The sequence below is a fragment of the Lipotes vexillifer genome, unplaced genomic scaffold, assembly GCF_000442215.2.
Source record: "Lipotes vexillifer unplaced genomic scaffold, Lipotes_vexillifer_v1.1 scaffold6, whole genome shotgun sequence".
Taxonomy (NCBI): Eukaryota; Metazoa; Chordata; class Mammalia; order Artiodactyla; family Lipotidae; genus Lipotes; species Lipotes vexillifer.
Genome location: NW_006799037.1, coordinates 4,039,970 through 4,060,731, shown reverse-complemented (window position 1 = coordinate 4,060,731; position 20,762 = coordinate 4,039,970). Strand labels below are relative to the sequence as shown.

General features: G+C 36.8%; 1 non-coding gene across 1 annotated transcript; it reads right to left on the bottom strand.

Annotated features, from left to right (window-relative positions):
• Window positions 1-12,727: 12,727 nt before the first annotated feature.
• Window positions 12,728-12,800, bottom strand: TRNAG-CCC (transfer RNA glycine (anticodon CCC)). The gene has a single exon. It is a non-coding gene; the product is annotated as a tRNA-Gly (tRNA).
• Between the last annotated feature and the right edge of the window lie 7,962 nt (window positions 12,801-20,762).

The window sequence follows — 20,762 nt, the reverse complement described above, 5'->3', positions numbered from 1 at the left end:
GCATTTCTCTCTATATATCTAGGACTTCTGCATTCTCTCTGAGTTCTAGTTTGTCCTTTGTATGGCAAAGGAAGGACAATTTAACAACCCTTTTGGTGAGAAACATAAATTACTCATTAGTATTCTAGCTGAAAATGGGTTTTCTTCCACTAGACAATGGTGTATAGTTAGGTAGTGCACATACTCCACTACTGTTCTCCCCCTATATCCTTGCCTATATTGGTTTTGGTTTGATTTTGGTTTGAAGTTGTAACAACCAAAACTGTTCACAGATATTGCCAAATGTACCCTGGAGGTCAAAATCACCCTCAGTTGAGAATCACTGTCTTAGACCAATCATGACAATCCAGTTCTCCTTTTTCAGTGACTTGTTTATGGAAGAGCATATGATCAAGTTCTGGAAAAAAAAAAAAGGAGAAGTCCATTTAGGGGTTGGGGTAGAAGGGAGAGAGGTTCTTAGGAAAAGTTTCTTTTCTGAAAAAAAGGGAGATAAAAAATGATAAGGCCCTTTTAGCCCATCCCCTTCCTTGCTGCCTGGGATGCTGGTGTGTATAAACTTGAATCTTGGAGCTGTGGCAGCCATCCTGTGATTTTGAGGTATGGCAGAACAGAAAAATGGGAAGAGATTATATCCTCAAGGGCATAGTTAAACTGCAGAAATAACCTTGGAGCTGACTACCTCTAGATACTAGACATGTAAGATAACAGAAAGTATTTATTGTTTAAAACATTGTTAGTTAGAGCTTCTGTTATTTGCAGGCAAAAGCATCCTGATAGGATTAAAACATGACAGAAATAAGGATATGCATTAAACATTCTCTGCCCCTGCAAAATACCCAAATGGTGAAAGTTTAGATGAGTGTGGGATGTTAAAGAAAAAACATCTGGAACTATTTAAATACTTTGTGGAATAAAAATGTTCATAAGTACACCTAAGGAAAATTTAATAAGAATTTCCGTTCAATAAAGCAAGAGCTCAAATGCCAGATAAAATGAGACCAGGAGATGGAAAGGGAAATTGCAGTAGTTGCAAAACCAATTCAAGGACCAAAATAACACTAACTTTCTCTAAGAAATTAATATGAAATAGGAAGAAATAGAATGAACACAACTGAAAAGAGATTTCTAACACAAAAGAAAGCCTGGTTAATCACTTATAAGAGAAGAAAACAAAGGTGAAAGCAATTAGAAGTTAGACATTGCAGAGGACAAACATTATCCAACATAAGACTAGTTATTATCCCTAGAAGAGTGAGCTTAAAAAATGCAGAGTGGATATATGTATACGTATAACTGATTCACTTTGCTGTATAGCAGAAAGTAACACAACATTGTAAAATGATACTCCAATAAAAAATTTTTTAAAAAAGGTCTAAATAGAGGTGACCAAAAAAATGCAGCAAAAAAAAGTATTAAAAGAAACTGAAACTGTAAATTAAAGGGCTGATTTTGATCATTCCAGAATGATCTACCTGAGATGAAACATGTCAAATTAAGTTGAATTTCAAGGATTAAAGAATGTTCTTCAAGCATCAACCCAGAAAAAGAAGGTCATCTATAAGAGGGGGCAATGGGATTATCCTTTGACTCTTCCACAACAGTATTCATGCCAGAAAATAATAGAACAATCTCTAATAAGTTAAAATGTGAGACAAGAATACTACACATGTAAGGAAGCATATTAACATCCCTAAGCAGAAAGGAACTCAGGAATCACATTGCCCAGGAGTCCTAGCACAAAACTACGTAAAAAAAAATCCATATAAGTATACAGAAGGTAAAGTAAGAGGATTGGTGGTAAAGAATGAATACGTTTAAATATGGAGTTAAATAACTGTGATGTAGAGCATGGTCTGAAATGGTGTTCACCGAATATTTCTGATGATTATTTCTGGAGGGTAGTATTTTTATTTCTTTTTACTTTCTTATTAATATGTTGCTGTGCTTCTTGAATGCTTTTCAAAGAGTGTGCTTTATTTGCCTTTTCACCAACACAGTAGTCATTGGTTTAAAAATAAATTTGTGATATAGATTAAGTAAATTATCTCTAGGAATTTTAGGAGGGGGTAAACTTAATCTGGGACAAAACTTGTTGGCTTGATTTTTGTCTTTTAAATATTTAGTATCTTGTTTGTAATAGTCTATCTTGATATGTAATATTTTGTATTCTAAGGGTAGAATTATGCAGCACAAAACAGTCTTTCATTTTCTTGGCTTTAGTTGAATTACTAAAGTCCTTTCCAAACTTCAAAAAAATGGAAGAGGAGGGAAAACTTCCTGACTAATTCTATGAGGCCAGTGTTACCCTAATGCCAAAACCAGACAAAGGCGTCACAAGGAAAATGACAAAACCAAACTACAGACCAACATCCCTGTGAATACAGTCACAAAAATCCTCAGCAAAATAATAGCTGCATATTTATTCATTTGCAGACCACGTCTAGCAACATATAAAAAAGGATTATATACCACAACCAATTGGGACTTATCCCAACAATGCAATGTTGGTTTAACATACAAAAACCAAGCAATGTAATACACCACATTAATAGAATAAAGTTAAAAAATCATATAATCTCAATATTTCTGATAAAAACATTCAACAAACTAAGAATAGAAGGCAACTTCCTCAATCTGATAAAGGGCATCTGTGAAAAAACCACAGCTAACATCATACTTAATGGTGAAAGTTTTAAAGCTTCCCCCTAAGATCAGGAACAAGACAAGGATGTTTGCTCTTGACGCTTCTATTCAACATTGTGCTGGAGAGTCTAGTCAGTGCAATTAGGCAAAAAGAAAAAAAAAAGAAAAGAAAAGAAAAGAAAAGAAGAAAAGCCCCATTCAGACTGGAAAAGAAGTAAAACTACTTCTACTTGTAGATGACATAATCTTGTACATAGGAAACCCCAAGACTCCATTAAGACCATTAAAACTGAGAAGTAAATTTACTCACTGAAGTTGCAAAATAGAAGCTCAATATACAAATATCAGTTGTACCTAGGTACAGCAGCAAACAACAGTAAGAAAATAAGATTGAGAAAACAATTCCATTTTCAATAGCATCAAACAAATATTTAGATATAATTTTTTTAATTATTAAAAATTTTGAAAAAAATTAAAGAAGACCTAAATAAATGTGAAGACATGGTCACAGTTTGGAAAAATTAATATTGTTAAGATGGCAATATACCCCAAGTTGATCTACAGATCCAGTGCAATCACTATCAAAATACCAACAGCTTTTCTTTTGATCCTAAAATTCACATGGAATAGCAAGGGATTAGGAATAGTGAAAGTAATCTTGAAAAAGATCAAAGTTGGAGGATACACAGTTCTTGATTTCAAAACTTATTACGAAACTACAATCATCAAGGCATTGTGGTACTGGAATAAAGATAGAAATATAGATTAATGGAATCAAGTTGACAGTCCAGAAATAAACCCTTATATTTACAGTCATTTGATTTCAACAAGGATACCAAAACAACTCAATGGGGAAAAGAATAATCTTTTCAACAAATGACACAGGGACAGCAAGATATCCATATGTAAAAGAGTGAATTTGTACCCCCTACCTCACACCATATAAAAAAAATTAACTCAAAATGAATCAAAGAACTAAATATAAAATTTTAAACTATAAAACCCTTAGAAGAAAGCATGAGTATAAGGTTTTGTAACCTTGGATTAACCAATGATTTCTTAAATATGCCACCAAATATGGGAAGGCAAATTGATACAGCCACTATGGAGAACAGTGTGGAGGTTCCTTAAAAAACTAAAAATAGATCTACCATATGACCCAGCAACCCCACAACTGGGCATATACCCTGAGAAAACCATAATTAAAAAAGAGTCATGGGGCTTCCCTGGTGGCGCAGTTGTTGAGAGTCCGCCTGCCAATGCAGGGGACATGGGTTCGTGCCCTGGTCTGGGAAGATCCCACATGCCGTGGAGCGCCTAGGCCCGTGAGCCATGGCCAATGGGCCTCCGCGTCCGGAGCCTGTGCCCCGCAACAGGAGAGGCCACAGTGGTGAGAGGCCCGCGTACTGCAAAAAAAAAAAAAAGAAAAAGGAAAAAGAAAAAGAGTCATGTACCACAATGTTCATTGCAGCTCTATTTACAATAGCCAGGACATGGAAGCAACCTAAGGGTCCATCGACAGATGAATGGATAAAGATGTGGCACATATATACAATGGAATATTACTCAGCCATAAAAAGAAGCGAAATTGAGTTATTTGTAGTGAGGTGGATGGACCTAGAGTCTGTCATACAGAGTAAAGTAAGTCAGAAAGAGAAAAACAAATACCGTATGCTAACACATATATATGGAATCTAAGGGGAAAAAAAAGGTCATGAAGAACCTAGGGGTAAGACGGGAATAAAGACAGAGACCTACTAGAGAATGGACTTGAGGATATGGGGAGGGGGAAGGGTAAGCTGTGACAGAGTGAGAGAGTGGCATGGACATATATACACTACCAAACGTAAAATAGATAGCTGGTAGGGGGTGGCCACATAGCACAGGGAGATGAGCTCAGTGCTTTGTGAACACCTAGAGGGGTGGGACAGGGAGGGTGGGAGGGAGGGAGACGCAAGAGGGAAGAGATATGGGAACATATGTATATGTATAACTGATTCACTTTGTTATAAAGCAGAAACTAACACACCATTGTAAAGCAATTATACTCCAATAAAGATGTTAAAAAAAAAAAAGATGTGGCACATATATACAATGGAATATTACTCAGCCATAAAAAGAAACGAAATTGAGTTATTTGCAGTGAGGTGGATGGACCTAGAGACTGTCAGTGAAGTAAGTCAGAAAGAGGAAAACAGATACCATATGCTAACACACATATATGGAATCTAAAAAAAAAAAAAGGTTCTAAAGAACCTAGGGGCAGGACAGGAATAAAGACACAGAGGTAGGGAATGGACTTGAGGACACAGGGAGAGAGAAGGGTAAGCTGGGACGAAGTGAGAGAGTGGCATGGACATATATACACTACCAAAGGTAAAATAGATGTCTAGTGGGAAGCAGCCACATAGCACAGGGAGATCAACTCAGTGCTTGTGTCCACCTAGAGGGGTGGGATAGGGAGGGTGGGAGGGAGACGCAAGAGGGAGGAGATAGGGGGATATATGTTTATGTGTAGCTGATTCACTTTGTTATACAGCAGAAGCTGGCACACCATTGTAAAGCAATTATACTCCAAAAAAGATGTTAAAAAAAATGCCACCAAATAAAAATTAGATTGGACTTCATCAAAATTAAAAATGTTTGTGCTTCAATGTCAAGAAAGTGAAATAACTAACCACAGAATGGGAGAAAATATTTACAAATTATATATCAGATAAGAAACTATTATCCAGAATACATAAAGGGCACTTTCAACTAAATGGTAAAAAGACAATCCAACTAAAATATGGGCAAAGGATTTGAATAGACATTTCTACAGGGAAGTTACATAAATAGCCAATAGCACATGAAAAGATGTTCAGCATCATCAGCCATTAGGGAAATGCAAATGGAAACCACGATGAGATACCATTTCACACCCCCCTAGAATGGTTAAAATAAAAATGAGGGCCAAGTGTTGTTGAGGATCTGGAATAGAACCTTATAGCTTGCAGATGGTGTTTGTCAGTTACTCAAAATGTTATACATAGAATTAACACATGACCCAGTAATTACACTCCTAGGTGTATACCCAATAGAAAACACACATGGACACAAAAAATTGTACATGATGTTCATAACTGCATTATTTACAATAGCTATAAAGTAGAAACAACCCAAATATCTATCATTATGAGTGGATAAATAAATTGTGATGTAACCATACAATGGCATGTTGTTTAGCCATAAAAAGAAATAAAGTACTAATACATGTTACAACATGGATGAGCCTTGAAACATTATGCTAAATGAAAGAAACCAGACACACAATGCCACATATTATATGATTCTATTTATATGAAATGTCCAGAATAGACAAATTCATAGAGACAGAAAATAGACTAGTAGGGATTTCCCTGGTGGCGCAGTGGTTAAGAATCCACCTGCCAATGCAGGGAACACGGGTTCAATCCCTGGTCTGGGAAGATCCTACATGCTGTGGAGCAACTAAGCCCATGCACCACAGCTACTGAGCCTGCACTCTAGAGCCCATGAGACAAAACTACTGAGCCTGCGTGCCACAACTACTGAAGCCCACGCACCTAGAGCCTGTGCTCTGCAACAAAGAGAAGCCACCGCAATGAGAATCCTGCGCACTGCAACAAAGAATAGCCTCCGCTCTCGGCAACTAGAGAAAGACCACGCGCAGCAACGAAGACCCAACGCTGCCAAAAATAAATAAATAAATAAATAAATACATTTATTAAAAGAAAAGAAAATAGGCTAGTAGTTGTCAGGGGTTGAAGGGAGGTGAACATGGGGCGTAACTGATGAAAATGTTCTGGTATTATATAGTGATAGTTGCACAAGTTTGTGAATATACAGCAACCACTGAGTCGTATTCCTTAAAAGGGTGAATTTTATGGCATGTGAATTATAGCTTAATTCAAAAATAAGAATGAGGGAGTGTAAGGGCCCATGTATTGCCCATTTGGGCTGATCTCTGAGCCAAACCATGCTAAACATTAACTGAGAAGGGAAATACTATTATGTTATGACCCCTTTCCCTTCCCACATGGAAAATGTCCCAAGAAAAAGCTGACAAGTCAAGAGGATCCAGCAGAGCCAAACAGTCTCTGAAGAAGCAAGTTGGGATCTTTTTTTGAGAGGTTTTTAATAATTTCTGTAGGAGACCAAAAAAAAGCAGAAGAGCACCCTTTTCCTCACAATCTGCCTCAGCTGTCTCTGTTGCAAGGGACTGAGAATCATTCAAGTAACAGTTATGGGATAGCCGGGGCAATGGTACTCACAGGAATCAAAAGACAGGAATCAGAATCATGTGGGAAGGCCTATGGCAACACAGGATAGGACAAAAAGCCATGTTGCTGGGCAGTGGACAGTTCTTGGTTTGGCTTCCCTATATTCATCTTTTCCTGTTCTTAGCCCCCCAATTTCCTTTTCCCCTATTGCCTCTTCCACTTTGATTAATTTGGAGCTATTGTTTGAGATTTGGCTTGTAACCCAAGCTAGGAGGGCAGGCCCATGACTCAAGCTAGGGCATTGTATATTCCCTCCCTGGAATTTGAATCTCTAGCACAGGGACAAAGAGACTGAAGCTATCAATGATCAATTTTCCCTTCTGTCTGTATAGCAACATCTTGACCAGACCATTCCTGCCACTGAGACAGCTATTGTCTCTAGGGCTGTCTTGCTTCCCACCAGTCCTCAAGTCTGACTCTCCCACCTCCTGTCAATTTGATTATACCCCTAATGCCCCTTTTTTAAAAAAAAAAAAAAATTTATGTATCTATTTATTTGGCTGCGCTGGGTCTTAGTTGCAGCACGCGGGATCTTTTAGTTGCGGCATGCATGCGGGATTTAGTTCCACGACCAGGGATCGAACTCAGGCCCCTGCATTAGGAGAGCAGAGTCTTAACCACTGGGCCACCAGGGAAGTCCCCCCCAATGCCTTTTGAATAAATTCCCTTCTGCTTAAGTTAGTCAGAGCCATTTTCTGCAGCTTGCCACAGAGAGCTTTACTCATGAATGGCTGGAACCATGGTAGAGCTGGGTCCCGTGGGACTGGGTGGTCATGCAGAATCCAAAACAGCTCTTGGGTCCTCAGCAGTAAAAACTGAAGTACTATCTCTCTAGTGCACCATGATCAACTATTCTTTGTCTGCTATTCTCTGCATCTGTTTCTTTCCCTGCTACGAATTCATCCTCACCCTTTATCTTCTCTCCAGCTCACAGTTCCTGTATGCTCAAACTTTCAATAAGTCTCTTCAACACATTCATGACCCCTGCAGGGAAGGGAAAACCATTCCTCTACCCTCTTAGGTTCTGTGGCCAGGCCTGAGAATTAAACTGACATAAGAGAGATTAACAGGAGAAATATATACAAATTTTATTGAATATTGTTATGTGCACTTGGAGCCTTTATAGGAAAACTGAAGACCCGAAGAAGCAATTAGGACCAAGAGCTTATATACCTTTTTTTCTTTTTTTAATCAAAAAGACAATAAATCTGTGGAGAAATGACAAGACAAAGGAAAAGAGTTTACCACTCCTTCTAGGAGTGGTAAATTGTGAGGAAGTGACTAGGAAATATTAGGGGAAAGTAATGAAAGATAAGGGTCGTTTTAGTAGGTTGGTTTGTACAGATCAGTTTTGGCATTGATTCCCAGTCTCTGGTGATAAGAATGTTCTTCTCTTCTTGATATGTGGAGGACACTTTTCTTATGGGAAATATTATGATCTGCTTTTAGGTAGAAGGAGAAGTTCAGAGAGCCCTTCCTGCATCTGCTGTTTCTCAAATGCCTTCCACTCAAAATAATCAATGTGTCAAAGCTGCGTATTTCGATTCGCATTTGGCATGTTCTGCTCCCCTCAGGGATCAGGCTTCTGAGCCTCTGCTTTCATCCTTAATTTACTGAAACTTTCAGGATTCCGCAATTAAACTTCTGTGACTGAGACTCTGCCACAGCTCTTTCCCCAATAATCAGAGTGCCACACAGGGCCAGGACTAGGGTGAAGCAAGCAAGGCCCCCAGAGAACAGAATTTCAGAAGGCATGCACTGTGTGATGCCAACCACGAACTTGTACAACCCCAAGAGGGAATGCCTCCTGACATTTTGCCCCCTGGCGGTCTTGCTGGCCTCACCCTAGTGCTGGCCCTGGACTGCCTCAGCATAGTGTTTGGAGGGCCAGCCTAATGCTTGCTAGAGTGCCCTTGAGTCAATTTACCCTCCCTAAAGTACATTCCTCAAATCCCCAAGGTTCTGGGAGGGGGCCTTTGCTTTTATCTTTCCCACAGAGTCCTCATATTATGCTCCAGAATTCACCTTGTCCCAGGGTGATTGAAGGTGGAAGCACACATTCTCTTCATCCCCCCATTCTCAGAGCTATCCTCCCTTACCTTAGGTTCTCATCATAAGATTCCTCTGAAAATAATGAGCCGTCCATTTTCCAAAATGTGAACAACTCAGTCTTTTATAATATCACATGTAGGCTTACAACCAAGCAGTCAAGCTCGTTTTGGATATTTGTGGCTTGTCTTCAGTTCTAATTTCCTACTTCTAGTTACTTGGACAAAATCACATCCCTTCCTTCAAAACAGTGATTTTTAGGTGTAGGCTATTCTATTTCCAGATTAAGAAAAAATGTTTTTAATATCATTTTCAGGGATGTGGTTCTGCTAAGAAAAACAAAAACAATTTACCCCTTTAAATAAGACACTCAATTTTTCAACATAAACCATCTATATTTGTATATTTTTACGGAATTCCCCAAGGAAAGTTGAGAGATACTTGACTCATATTCATGTAACTAAAAAGTCATGCAAAAATAATACTTTCCAGGGTACGGGGAGGGTCTGCTCCTAAAAGTAATCTGTTTTTCCATCCTGCATGGCAGAAGGTGCTTGCAGCATATAAAATGAAAATGTTCTTGCATCTACACTTTTTGTAAGGTTCAGTCTTTAGTAAGCAAACTCCTTCCTCAGTTAAGGCAAAGAATTTCATGTCATTCCACCATACAGGATGTGGGCCAGCCTATGTATTGGTGGTTCTTCAGTCAGGTGCCTACCTGGCCTCAATCAGCTGTGGCCATGTGGTACGGGGTGAGGTAGTCACATAATATAAAACAAGGTTACTTGGTCAGCATGGGCCATAAATTGTCTGGGGTAGAAGCAAGGTATTTACATCATTAACACAGGCCAAAAGTGATTCTTATTTGAGAATCCCTAAGAAATGCATCTTTGAAAACAAAAGGTATGTATCTAGTGATAAATTCCCCATAAAGGAGAAGGAGCAGGGAATATCTGTGATTGGGATTTGATCTCCTCTACTCCCAGCCCAACTTGGTGTACATGGGGCTGATCCATATAATAGGCAAAGTTTCAGAGAACAGGTTGAGAGAATGGAACATTTTGTTTACGACAAAGACTTCCAAAGGACCGAGGGTATTGGGGAAGTTGCAGAGGAATATGATACTGCGTCAGATCACAAGCTAGAGGATGCTCAGAGCCATATAATTTAGTACGTCCCATCTTTCAAAAAATGCTTCTTGACCACACTTCCCCTTGCAAAAGCTTCTTTATTTCTCAATGCCACCTACTGCAAAACTCCTCAAAAGAGTTGTCTATTATCTCTATTTTACTTCCTATCCTCATATTCCCTCTTATATTCACTCCATTCAGGCTTTATAACGTTGGCAAAGTAAGCAATCTTCATGTTTCCAGGTCCAATGATCATTTTTCAGTTTCATCTTGTTAACCGCCAGCAGTATTTGAAACAGTTGATCATTTCCTCTTTCTTGAAATATTTCTTCACTTGGCTTTAAGGGCATCATATCTCTTTGATTTTCCTTCTACCTCATAGACCATTCGTTCAGAGCCTCCATTGTTGATTTCTCCTCCTCAGCATTTATTGGAGTCTACCAAGGCTTAATGCCCAGCTCTCTTCTTTATCCACCTTCCCTCCCTAGATTCTCTCATCCAGTATCATTACTTTAAGTGGCATCTATATGCTGATGACTCCCCCAAATTCTTATCTCTAGTCCTGACCTTTACCCCACTCCCAAGTCAATAACTTTTACAACCACTTCTTGGTGTCTCCACTTGGAGAGTGTAAAAGTTTACATGTCCAACACTGTCGTCCTTCCCCCAAACCTGCCCTTCGTATAGTTTTTCTTATTTTAATTAGTAGCAACTCCATTCTATCCATTGCTCAGATGAAAAATGATCCTGGATTCCTCTAACACATCACATCCAGTCACTCTGGAAATCCTACTTCTTCTACCTTTAAAATATAACTTGAATCTAGCCATTTATCACCACCACTTACTCTACCCTGTTTCAAGCCACCATAGCTCTCATCTGGATTAATAGCCTCCTCACTTATCTTCCTGTGTTTCCATCCCCACCTTCCCACATAGTCTATTGTTAAGACAGCAGCCATAATGATCCTTTTAATACATAATTCAGATCATGTTACTCTTGCACAACCCTTCCACCCCACCCCAACCCCTGCATTTCCAATCAGTGAGAGGATACATATTTAGTACTTGGCATTGGGTATATTTGGATAGTCCTTTGGCTAAATATTTTTATTGAAGCATAATTGATTTAAAATATCATATTAGTTTCAGGTGTATCACATAGTGACTCAATATTTTTATAGATTAAATCGATTTTATAAATCTAAAGTTATAAAATATTGCTTATATTCTTGTGCTGTACAATTATATCTTTGCAGTGTACTTATTTTATACATAGTAGTTTGTACCTCTTAATCCCCTACCCCTATCTTGCTCCTCTCCACTGGTAACCACAGTTTGTTTTCTATATCTGTGAGTCTGTTTCTGTTTTGTTATGTTCATTTGTTTCTTTTATTTTTTAGATACCACATATGTGGTAACATACAGTATTTGTCTTTCTCCATCTGACTTATTTCACTAAGCAATAATACCCTCCATGTCCATTCATTTGTTGCAAATGGCAAAATTTCATTCTTTTTATATGGCTAATTAATATTGTATTGCATATATACCACATCTTCTTTATCCATTCATCTGTTGATGGACACTTAAGTTGCTTCCATATCTTGGCTACTGTAAATAATGCTGCTGTGAACATCAAGGTGCATGAATCTTTTCAAATTAGTGTTTTTGTTATTTTCTGGATATATACCCAGGAGTGGAATTGCTGGATCATATGGTAACTCTATTTGTGTGTTTTGAGGAACTTCCACACTTTATCATAGTGCACACCAATTTACCTTCCCACCAACAGTGTACTAGGGTACACGTTTCCCCACATTTGTTATTTGTAGACTTTTTGATGATAGCCATTCTGACAGGTGTGAGGTCATATCTCATTCCTTTGGCTAAAATTTAAAGTAAGAAATCTGTATTAGTTTCCTATTTCTGCATTAAAAATTACCACAAACTTGGTGGATTAAAACAACACAAATTTATTCTCTTACAGTTCTGGAGGTCAGAAGACTAAAATCAAGATATCAGCAGGGCTGTATTCATTCTGGAGGCTTCAGGAAAGAATGTATCTTTGCCTTTTTTAGCCTCTAGAGGCTGCCTGCATTCCTTTCTTCATGTCCCATTTCTTGCCTCATGGCTCATTACTTGCAACACTCCAACTTCTTGCTTCCACTTTCAGATCTCCTAGTACTACTTACTCTGATTGCCTGCCTCCTCCTTTTAAGGACCCTTGTGATTACTTCAGACCCACCCTGATAATACAGGATAATTTCCCCATTTAAAAATCCTTAATCACATCTGCAAAGTTCTTTTTGCTATATATGATAATACTCAGTGGTTCTTGGGGGACCACTATTCAGCCTACCACAATCTCTTTCTCACATTGTTCACAAAAATAAATTCTGATGAATTTCAGGCCCATGTATTTTTTATTTTTATTTTCAAAAATTATTTATTTATTTATTTGGTTGCACCAGGTCTTAGTTTGGTGCTAAGGATCTTCATTGCCACATGCGGGATCTTTGTTGTGGCATGCGGGCTTTAGTTGCGGCATGCGGGATCTTTAGTTGCAGTATGAAAACTCTTAGTTGTGGTATGTGGGATCTAGTTCCCTGACCAGGGCTCGAACCCGGGTCCCCTGCATTGGGAGTGCAGAGTCTTAGCCACTGGACCACCAGGGAAGTCCCTCAGATCCATGTGTTTTTTAAAAAACATATCTTTGAAAGAATAAAAGAAAATTTAAGGGAATAGATTTATTATCCTAGATGTAGAAAGTCCTTAAATGAGTTTCAGAAAGAGTGACATCAGTGAACATTTTAATTTTTTTATTATTTTTAATTTTAAACATTTTGGCCACCTGCACAGCTTGTGGGATCTCACTCCTCTGACCAGGGATTGAACTTGGGCCACAGCAGTGAAAGCACCAAATCCTAACCACTAGACCACCAGGGAACTCCCACATCAGTGAAAATTTTAAAGTAGAGAGGGAAATCCAAAGTTCTTCCCCTCCATAAAAGCAGTAAATAAACTGGAAAAAGAAAACTGTCAAAACCAACTTTATCAGAACCTCTAGAAAGTAATAAAAAGTTTGCAACCAGGCAAATGCTTAATCAAGAAAAAAAAAAAACACAGGTGAATCTTGGTAAGACAGCTTTGTGGAATTTTGATTTTCACTCCTTATCCTCCATCCCTCACTCCCTGATACATTCAGCAGCAGCTTTCAAGACATCTTGCATTATAGGTTAAGTTCCAAGTGCCAGAGAGAGCAGAACAGACCTTATTCTCAAAGAATTGTGGTAGTTTTTTTTTTTACTTGTCTGGTGGTTCCCTGAAAGACCAGATCAAAGGACTTGACTTTATTTCACCTAACTTGGATCTCTCCCTATGCTAAGGCATACCTGGAGGTATTTGTCAAAAACATTTAAAGGCAAATGTATTATCTGCTGCTACATGGGGCAAAAAATAACAGTTGGAACAAGTAATAGAAAAGCTTGGGAGGGGAAATCCTGGGAAATGTGATGCTTTGGGGAATAAGGCTTTTGAAAAGTTCCCAAGACTCTAGAAGGGCATTGCATGCCCAGGGCTGGTGTGTGTTCAGAAAAGACCAGAGAAGACCCTGGGCTCTCAACCTCTAGCTGGCCTTAAGTCTCTGCTCAAGCAGGAAGTGAAGTCTAAGGCAGAGTTGCTAACATCTGGATAAGTGTTGAATGTGTGTCACAACATGGACATGGAGACCCGTAACAAACTGGGAGGTTTTCTGTTGTTGTTTTCCAGACATTAAAGGAAATCTGTCAAATCATTAGCTGATCACTGAGATAACTGAACAGAGACTTCAGTGGCCCACATGACCAAAACAAAAGTGTTTACAAAATTAATTCAGAAAACTCAATAAAGAAACAAACAACAACTACAACAAGCAGGAAGAGCAAACCTTGGGGAGGAAAGAATATAATATGTAGATGCTGCATTATAATATTCAAAAGGTACTTGTACAAAGAAGTAAAGGAAACCAGGAGAACAAAGTCTCATCAAATAGAGAATATCAATAAATAAATAGAGATTATTTAAAAATGAACCAAATAGAAATTCTGGAGCTGAAAAATGTATAACTGAAATTAAAAATTCACTTGAGGGTTCAACAGCAGATTTAAACATGCAAAAGAAAGAGTCAGTGAAAATAAATATAGGTCAATTGAGATTATCTGATCTGAGGAGAACAAAGAAAAATGAATGAAAAAAAATGAAGAATCTCAGAAATTTGTGAGACACCACCAAGCATACCAACGTACACGTAATTGGAGTCCCAGAAGGAGAGAAGAGAGAGGGACAGAAAGAATGTTTGAAGAAATAATGGCTGAAAACCTCCTAGATTTGATAAAAGATGTGAATGGTCATATTCAACAAACTCAGTGAACTTCAAGTAGGACAAAATCAAGGAGATACACACCAAGATACATTATAATCAAACTGTCAAAAATCAAAGACAAAGAGAATCATGAAATCAGCAAGAGAGCAGTGACTTGTCAAGTACTAGGGATCATCAATAAGATTAACAGCTGATTTCTCATCAGAAACCACAGAGGCCAGAGGGTATGAGACAACATATTCAAAATGCTAAAAGAAAAAAAAACCCTGTCAACCAAGAATTATATATCCAGCAAAATGATCTTGCAGGAATGAAAGAGGTATACTTACTGCATCATTTTTCACAATAGCCAATATGTGGAAGCAACCTAAATGCCCATCAGTGGATTAAAGGATAAAAGAAAATATTGAACATACATATAATAGAATATTATTCAGTCTCAAAAAAGGAAATCCTGTCATATACTACAGCAAGGATGAACTTTGAAGACAGTATGCTAAGTAAAATAATCCAATCACAAAAAGACAAACACTCATGATTCCATTTATATGAAATATCTAAAGTAATCAAACTCATAGAAATGAAAGAATAGTAGTATCCAGGGGCTGGGGTGAGGAGGAAATGGGAGTTGTTGTTCAATGAATATAGAGTTTCAGTTATGCAAGATGAAGAAGTTCTAGAGAACTGTTGTACAACTATGTGCATATAGTTAACAATACTGTAACATATACTTAAAAGTTGTTAAGATGGTAAATTTATGTCATGTGTTTTTTTGTTTTTTTTTTACCACACACAAGAAAAGCCTAACAAAAAAGGAAGAAACCAAGACTTTCACAGATAAATAAAAACTGAGAAATTGTTTCTGGTAAACATTCCCCTATAAGAAATGAAAAAAGGAGCCCTTTAATCTGAAATAAAAGGACACTAGATGTAAATTCAAATCCACATGAAGAAATATCCACTAATAAAGGTAACCACATAGCTAAATATAAAAGTTAGTCTTTTTTAAAAATTTTTATTTATTTATTTATTTATTTTTGGCTTGTTGGGTCTTCGTTTCTGTGCATGGGCTTCCTCTAGTTGCGGCGAGCGGGGGCCACTCTTCATCGCGGTGCATGGGCCTCTCAGTGTCGCAGACTCTCTTGTTGCGGAGCACAAGCTCCAGACGCACAGGCTCAGCTCAGCAGTTGTGGCACATGGGCCTAGTTGCTCTGCAGCATGTGGGATCTTCCCAGACCAGGGCTCGAGCCCGTGTCCCCTGCATTGGCAGGCAGATTCCCAACCACTGCACCACCAGGGAAGCCCAAAAGTTAGTCTTAATGTATTTTTGGTTATAACTTCTCTTTTTAGTCTATTCAATTTTTTAAAATCTACATAAAACAATAATTATAAATCTATGTTGGGCACATATTGTGTAAAAATGTAATTTGAGGCAATAACAGCATAGGGAATGGAGGAGCTATATAGGAACAATGTTTTTATATATTATTGAAACTAAGTTGGTATTAACTTAAATTATCTTGTTGTAAATTAAGATGTTAATTGTAATCCCATGGGAAACCATTAAGAAAATAACTAGAAAATATATAGTAAAGGAATTGAAAAGAAAAAAATGGTATACTAGAAAACTATTATTTAATTAATTACTATCCACTTAACACAAAAGAAGGCAGTAATAGGGTAACTACAGAACAAAAAAGATATGAGACATATGTAAAACAAATAGACAAATCACAAAAGTAAATCCTTTTCTATCACTTATTACATTAAATATAAATGGGTTAAACTCTCATATTTAAAGCAGAGATTGGCAGAATGGATAAAAATTTGATCAAACTATATACTGTCTACAAGAGACTCACTTTAGATCCAGGACACAAATAGACTGAGAATGAAAGAATGGAAAAATATATTTTAGTAACCAAAAGAGAGCAAACAGTAAGGAAAAGAGAATTGGAGTGGCTATTCTAATATCAGACAAAATAGACTTTAAGACAAAAATTGTTACACAAGATAAAGAGGGACATTACATAATAATAAAAGAGTCAATTCATCAAGAAGATACAACAATTGCAAACATATATGCAACTAACAACAGAGACCTAAAATATATTAAGCAAAAACTGACAGAGTTGAAGGGAGAAATAGACATTTCAACAACAGTAATTGGAGACTTCAACACCTCACTTTCAATAATCAAAAGAACAACTAGAAATAAGATAAACAAAGAAATATAAAACTTGAATGACTATAAGTCAACTAGACCTAACAGACATGTGTAGAATACTTCAGCCAAAAACAGCATGACTCACATTATTCCCAACTGTACATGGAACATTCTTCAGCACAGAACATGTTGGGTCATGACATAAATCTCAATAAAGTTTAAAATATTAAATGTTATAAAGTATCTTCTCTGACAACAATGTAATGAAATTAGAAATCAATAAAAGAAGAAAATCTGGAGATTCACAAATATGTGGAAATTAAACTACAGTCTTAAACAAGCAGTGGGTCAAAGAAGAAATCCAAAAGGAAATTAGAAAATACTTTGAGATGAATGAAAACAAAAACACAACATACCAAAACTTATGCAGCAAAAGCAGTGCTCAGGGGGAAATTTATAGATGTAATCATCTACATTTTTAAAAAAGAAGAAAGATCTCAAACCCACAACCCAGCATTCCACCTTAAGGAACTAGAAAAAGAAGAGCAAATTAACCACAAAGCAACTAGAAGAAAGGAAATAATAAAGATTAGAGCAGAGATAAACAAAATAGAGAATAGAAAAACAATAGAAAGAATCAGTGTAAGGTTGGTCCTTTGAAGAGATCAACAAAATTAAACCTTTAGCTAGACTGACCCAGCAAAACAGAGAGAGGAATCAAATTAATAAAATCAAGAATGAAAATGGAGACATTACTTTCAATCTTGCATAAATAGAAAGTTTATAAGACAATGCTTTGAAAAATGTACACCAACAAATTGGATAAACTGGATAAAATAGACACATTCCTTGAAACACACAAAAACTAAAACTGACTAAAGAATAAATAAAAAATTTGAATAAACCTGTAACAAGTAAAAAGATTGATTCAGTTACCTGAAAACTTCCAACTAATAAAAGCCCAGGATCAGATGGCTTCACTAGTGAATTTTATCAAACATTTAAAGAAGAATTAACACCAGTCCTCAAGCTCTTCCAAAAAAAATGGAAGAGGAGATAACACTACCTAACTCATTGTGTGAGGCCAGTATTACTTTGATACCAAAGCCAGACAAAGAAATCACAGTAGAAGAAAATACAGACCAAAATCCTTTATGAATAAAGATGTAGGGGCTTCCCTGGTGGCACAGTGGTTGAGAGTCTGCCTGCTGATGCAGGGGACACGGGTTTGAGCCCTGGTCTGGGAGGATCCCACATGCTGCAGAGCAACTGGGCCCGTGAGCCACAACTACTGAGCCTGCATGTCTGGAGCCATGCTCCGTAACGAGAGGCCGCGATAGTGAGAGGCCCATGCACCGCGATGAAGAGTGGCCCCCGCTCACTCTAAAAGAAAAAAAAACCCTGTCAACCAAGAATTATATATCCAGCAAAATGATCTTGCAGGAATGAAAGAGGTATACTTACTGCATCATTTTTCACAATAGCCAATATGTGGAAGCAACCTAAATGCCCATCAGTGGATTAAAGGATAAAAGAAAATATTGAACATACATATAATAGAATATTATTCAGTCTCAAAAAAGGAAATCCTGTCATATACTACAGCAAGGATGAACTTTGAAGACAGTATGCTAAGTAAAATAATCCAATCACAAAAAGACAAACACTCATGATTCCATTTATATGAAATATCTAAAGTAATCAAACTCATAGAAATGAAAGAATAGTAGTATCCAGGGGCTGGGGTGAGGAGGAAATGGGAGTTGTTGTTCAATGAATATAGAGTTTCAGTTATGCAAGATGAAGAAGTTCTAGAGAACTGTTGTACAACTATGTGCATATAGTTAACAATACTGTAACATATACTTAAAAGTTGTTAAGATGGTAAATTTATGTCATGTGTTTTTTTGTTTTTTTTTTACCACACACAAGAAAAGCCTAACAAAAAAGGAAGAAACCAAGACTTTCACAGATAAATAAAAACTGAGAAATTGTTTCTGGTAAACATTCCCCTATAAGAAATGAAAAAAGGAGCCCTTTAATCTGAAATAAAAGGACACTAGATGTAAATTCAAATCCACATGAAGAAATATCCACTAATAAAGGTAACCACATAGCTAAATATAAAAGTTAGTCTTTTTTAAAAATTTTTATTTATTTATTTATTTATTTTTGGCTTGTTGGGTCTTCGTTTCTGTGCATGGGCTTCCTCTAGTTGCGGCGAGCGGGGGCCACTCTTCATCGCGGTGCATGGGCCTCTCAGTGTCGCAGACTCTCTTGTTGCGGAGCACAAGCTCCAGACGCACAGGCTCAGCTCAGCAGTTGTGGCACATGGGCCTAGTTGCTCTGCAGCATGTGGGATCTTCCCAGACCAGGGCTCGAGCCCGTGTCCCCTGCATTGGCAGGCAGATTCCCAACCACTGCACCACCAGGGAAGCCCAAAAGTTAGTCTTAATGTATTTTTGGTTATAACTTCTCTTTTTAGTCTATTCAATTTTTTAAAATCTACATAAAACAATAATTATAAATCTATGTTGGGCACATATTGTGTAAAAATGTAATTTGAGGCAATAACAGCATAGGGAATGGAGGAGCTATATAGGAACAATGTTTTTATATATTATTGAAACTAAGTTGGTATTAACTTAAATTATCTTGTTGTAAATTAAGATGTTAATTGTAATCCCATGGGAAACCATTAAGAAAATAACTAGAAAATATATAGTAAAGGAATTGAAAAGAAAAAAATGGTATACTAGAAAACTATTATTTAATTAATTACTATCCACTTAACACAAAAGAAGGCAGTAATAGGGTAACTACAGAACAAAAAAGATATGAGACATATGTAAAACAAATAGACAAATCACAAAAGTAAATCCTTTTCTATCACTTATTACATTAAATATAAATGGGTTAAACTCTCATATTTAAAGCAGAGATTGGCAGAATGGATAAAAATTTGATCAAACTATATACTGTCTACAAGAGACTCACTTTAGATCCAGGACACAAATAGACTGAGAATGAAAGAATGGAAAAATATATTTTAGTAACCAAAAGAGAGCAAACAGTAAGGAAAAGAGAATTGGAGTGGCTATTCTAATATCAGACAAAATAGACTTTAAGACAAAAATTGTTACACAAGATAAAGAGGGACATTACATAATAATAAAAGAGTCAATTCATCAAGAAGATACAACAATTGCAAACATATATGCAACTAACAACAGAGACCTAAAATATATTAAGCAAAAACTGACAGAGTTGAAGGGAGAAATAGACATTTCAACAACAGTAATTGGAGACTTCAACACCTCACTTTCAATAATCAAAAGAACAACTAGAAATAAGATAAACAAAGAAATATAAAACTTGAATGACTATAAGTCAACTAGACCTAACAGACATGTGTAGAATACTTCAGCCAAAAACAGCATGACTCACATTATTCCCAACTGTACATGGAACATTCTTCAGCACAGAACATGTTGGGTCATGACATAAATCTCAATAAAGTTTAAAATATTAAATGTTATAAAGTATCTTCTCTGACAACAATGTAATGAAATTAGAAATCAATAAAAGAAGAAAATCTGGAGATTCACAAATATGTGGAAATTAAACTACAGTCTTAAACAAGCAGTGGGTCAAAGAAGAAATCCAAAAGGAAATTAGAAAATACTTTGAGATGAATGAAAACAAAAACACAACATACCAAAACTTATGCAGCAAAAGCAGTGCTCAGGGGGAAATTTATAGATGTAATCATCTACATTTTTAAAAAAGAAGAAAGATCTCAAACCCACAACCCAGCATTCCACCTTAAGGAACTAGAAAAAGAAGAGCAAATTAACCACAAAGCAACTAGAAGAAAGGAAATAATAAAGATTAGAGCAGAGATAAACAAAATAGAGAATAGAAAAACAATAGAAAGAATCAGTGTAAGGTTGGTCCTTTGAAGAGATCAACAAAATTAAACCTTTAGCTAGACTGACCCAGCAAAACAGAGAGAGGAATCAAATTAATAAAATCAAGAATGAAAATGGAGACATTACTTTCAATCTTGCATAAATAGAAAGTTTATAAGACAATGCTTTGAAAAATGTA